Consider the following 4,703-nt stretch of genomic DNA (forward strand, 5'->3'; position numbering starts at 1 on the left):
TAATTTATTTTAGTATATTATAATAGTATTACTTTATATATAAGAATGACCAACCGATACAAAATTTAATTGATTAAATTGAATAAATCAAAACTAATTAAATAAAAAAATAGGACAAACTGAATCGATAAAATTCTACTAAAAAAAATAAAATTTTAAATTAATCAAATCTGACTCTCCCCCAAACTTATCAATACCAAACTAAAAATAATTTTAATATCCTTTTACTATGTCTTTAAAAAGATATATACACAACTCATATAATGATGAATTTATGATTATCAGAAACTTACAAAAACACTTAAACAATAATATAACTTCCTATTTAAAAAAAATAATAATTATTAATCTAGTTTAAACACCTTTTCATATAGTTTAATCTCTCTTGTATTTTTTTTTATTTATAGGAAATCAAATTTTATCAATTTAAAGATATAAAATAAATTTAAATAGTGATTTAAAAATTTAAATCTGGATAGAATTTTGATTAATTAGGATATCGTTAATTTTAAAATTGATGTAGATAAAAATGCTGGTCAGAAAGTTGAATCCCAAATAAGCGGATCTAGAACTACACGTGGCGTTCCTCAGTTTCCCTATAAATAAACGTGTTGGAAACTACGAGCTTCACAACAAACGAGGCCCTTCAACTGTGTGCTCTGCGTCCTCTTCCACGTCATCCCTCGCCGTCTCCGATCTCCGCCCCCACGTCGATCGTTCGCCGCCGCCGTGTTGTCAGTTTCGCGGTGGAGAGACTCGCCGGAGACCGAAATCGCCCGCGTCCGACGTAAATGCCTATAGCCTCACCGCCGCTGCCCTCGGGATCGCTGCCGCCTCCTGCCGCTTCTGCCATCGTTGCACGGCTGGATCCCAAGGCCCACCCTGCCGTCTCCTTCCTGACCTCTCTCTGCTCCCCCTCGCCGGAGTTCGCCGACCAAACTTTCTTCAGGGGCAGCGACACCACCACCTGAGAAACCATACTCTCGCAGACGATCGATGTCGTCGGCCGTGGATTCAACCAATTCCCCTGAAGCATCTCTTCGCATATCCATGAAACAAGAAGATCACAACAAGATGAACTCTGGAAGAATTACTGAGGATGGTTCGGTGGACAGAAAGGGAAATCCCGCCGTTAAATCGACCACCGGCGGCTGGAAATCATCCACGCTCTTGCTAGGTAAATCGGTAAAACACGACAAATTAAATCCGTGTCTTCTCTGTTCGATTCACATGTTTAATTTGTCGATCGTTTCGCAGTTAATTTCGGTCTCGTAACGCTCGCGTTCTTCGGAGTCGGCGTGAATCTGGTGCTGTTCTTGACGAGAGTGATGCGGCAAGACAATGCCGAGGCGGCAAACAACGTGAGCAAATGGACCGGCACCGTCTACATCTTCTCCCTCATCGGCGCTTTCATGAGCGATTCCTACTGGGGCAGATACTTGACTTGCGCAGTCTTCCAGGGGATCTACGTGCTGGTATTCGATCGCCGGAATATTCTTCTTCCGTTGAAGAAGGAGAATTTTTATTGATTAAGTGATTGATTCTAGCTCTGTTTTGGTGTTCGACAGGGTTTGGTGATCTTGTCGTTGACGTCGTGGCTGTTGCTGCTGAAGCCGTCGGGGTGTGGAGATGGGGAGCTGCCGTGCCGGCCTCCGTCCGTTCTCGGAAGTTCACTCTTCTACATATCGATCTACTTGATCGCCTTCGGGAACGGCGGCTACCAGCCATCCATCGCCACGTTCGGCTCCGACCAATTCGACGAGACCGACCCTCTCGAGAGGCATTCCAAGGTGGCCTTCTTCAGCTACTTTTACCTGGCGCTCAACGTCGGCTCCCTCTTCTCCAACAGCGTCTTGGTGTACTACGAAGATACCGGCGGCTGGATGATCGGATTCTGGGTGTCAGCTGGTTCGGCTATCGCCGCCCTGCTTCTCTTCTTGCTGGGGACTCCGAGGTACCGCCATTTCAACCCATCTGGGAATCCATTGACGAGGATCGCTCAGGTGTTCGTCGCGTCCTTCCGCAAATGGAAAGTCGAAGTCCCCGGCGACTCCGGCATGCTCCATGAAGTCGAGGGAAGGGACTCTGCCATCGCCGGAAGCAGGAAGATCCTTCACAGTGACGATTTCAAGTACTTTCCTGAATTCGTGGTTCAATTATGATCGATCTACCTCTCGCTCGCAGAGCATAATCCATGCCGTGCTGTGGGAAATTGCAGGTTACTGGACAAGGCGGCCGTCGTGATCACTGAAGATCATCAGAGAGATGATCCGTGGAGGCTCTGCACGGTGACGCAGGTGGAGGAGGTGAAGTGCGTGTTGAAGATGCTCCCCATTTGGCTCAGCACCATCATTTACTCCGTGGTCTTCACGCAAATGGCTTCGATTTTTGTGGAGCAAGGAGCCTCCATGAACACCGAGATCGCCGGATTCCGCATCCCGGCGGCGAGCATGTCGGTGTTCGATCTGCTAAGCGTCATCTTCTTCATCTTCGTGTACCGGCAGGTGCTGATCCCGGTGGTGTCGCGGGTGTCGAGCAACCCGAAGGGGATAAGCGAGCTGCAGCGGATGGGGGTGGGGCTGGTGATCGGGATGCTGGCCATGGTGGTGGCCGGGCTGGTGGAGGTGGAGAGGCTCAAGTGGGTGGAGGTGGAGCACGAGCCGAGCTCGCTGACGGTGCTGTGGCAGATCCCGCAGTACGCACTGATCGGGGCGTCGGAGGTATTCATGTACGTCGGACAGCTGGAGTTCTTCAACGGCCAGGCGCCGGACGGGATCAAGAGCTTCGGGAGCTCCCTCTGCATGGCCTCCATCTCCCTAGGGAACTACGTCAGCATCATGCTGGTGAACATCGTCATGAGCGTGACGGCCAAGGGGGACAGCCCCGGCTGGATACCGGGGAACTTGAACTCAGGCCATCTCGATAGGTTCTACTTTCTCCTCGCCGGCCTCACTCTGATCGATTTCATAGTCTACTTGGTGTGTGCCAAATGGTACAAGAACATCGAGCTCGAACGTGAGGAAGAAGATACAGATTTGAGCCACCAAGTCTAAATTTATCTATCAATCTATCTATCTCCTAAATAAATCAGTAGATTTTATGTTGATCAGTTTCAATAAATATGAACTTTATGAAAGCACTTTCTCCTAAATAAGTATGTGTTTTCATCACTATTCCATAAGCTTCCGCTCAGTGTTGGCATATCGTCCTCTAAATCCTGTGATCTTGCTTACGGATTTAGGCGCACCTAGTGTGCTGAGATCTCGATCGTTACATCCTATTTTATATTAATAAATCCAATTATGTTATCAATGGGATAAAAGTAATATTAAAAATTGAATCAATAACTAACAAATAGCTAATTTTAATTCATCGTAAAGGGTCCTCGGGGCTATAGTATCAAAGTAAGACATCTAGACCGTCATCCAAGTATTTACAGTTCAATCCTAAGTTATGGTATATTTGTAGAAATTTTAATTCCAAATGAAGGGCATGATCAAAAGATGCTGGGCTTCTGGGCTGGTCGCTACGTGCATTTCCCGATTTATTCTAGTGGCCGGTGGAAAGTTTTCGTGAGATCGGATCGGTCACCTCCAGAGATAGTCAATGAGGTTAACTGGATTTTTTTTTTTTAATTTATCATAAAGGACTATTGTTTCTTATTTGTTGCCAAAGATCCTCCAAACGCAAGATTGAGCCAACAATCCTTAGTCATTTTCAATTGGGGGGGGGGGGGGGGGGGTCAAGAGAGAGAGCAATCATCCCGTCTAAAAGTTGAGTCAGATGAAATTGTCGGTGATGTGGTGTCTTCTTTGTTGACTAACTCGCTAGACCCCCAAAACAGAGAAAAACCGAAGGTGTCCAAAAAAAAGTCTTCAATCAATGGTGGCTATAGTTTGGCCATCAGACGCTTAAGTCAATTTCCGATGATAGAAATGAAGAAAATAAATAGTACTGTAATGAAATGATTGAATGTATCTGGAAAGCCAGAATATGACAACGTCACGCAGGCTAACTTTTAAATGTTAATTAATCTTCAAAATCTTAATTATTTTTAAATATTAATTAAAAAATTTAAAATTTAAAATTTAATTATTCAAACATAAATATTCTAAAAAAATCCAAACTTAGTTATTTTTTGAAACTTAAAATACTTAAATATTTTGAAAATTTCAAATTCAAACTTAATCATTTTTAAAATTCAAAATCAATTTCAAAATTAACCAGACTCTATCTCACATAAATTTATAAACTTAACATGTTGACAACTTAGAAAGGGTGAGATGGAAAATCAGGAAAATAAATACTTATTTTAAATACGTTCTTAATTTTTTTTCTTTACTTGGACTCTTGGATTTCCAAACTTAAATAAGTTACCTAATTTTTCTTTGGGCATTAATTAAGGGGGAGAAAAAGGGAGTTAAGTTAATTTCAATTGTCAAAGTATTTGTAAAAAGTAAGTTAAGTTTTTTTGGTTTAACTATTTTTGAAAGTTTAACTATTTTTTTTAAAAAATCTTAAATATTTTAAAGAAAACAAGTTTAAATATTTTTATCTAAAAAAATAAGTTTTTGAAAAAAAATTTTTAACTAAGGTTTTTTGCCTTTTTTTCAAAAGGCTACATAGTTGACACAATTTTTTTAAATCTAAGAATTTAGCTAAGATTTTTTAATAAGGAAAAAGCTAAATTCTTTTCAAAACTT

General features: G+C 42.1%; 1 pseudogene; it reads left to right on the forward strand.

Annotated features, from left to right (window-relative positions):
• The first annotated feature begins 650 nt into the window (after positions 1 to 650).
• Positions 651 to 3,086, forward strand: LOC122031235 (annotated as a pseudogene).
• The last annotated feature ends 1,617 nt before the right edge of the window (positions 3,087 to 4,703 follow it).

This window comes from Zingiber officinale, chromosome 11A, assembly GCF_018446385.1.
Source record: "Zingiber officinale cultivar Zhangliang chromosome 11A, Zo_v1.1, whole genome shotgun sequence".
Classification (NCBI taxonomy): Eukaryota; Viridiplantae; Streptophyta; class Magnoliopsida; order Zingiberales; family Zingiberaceae; genus Zingiber; species Zingiber officinale.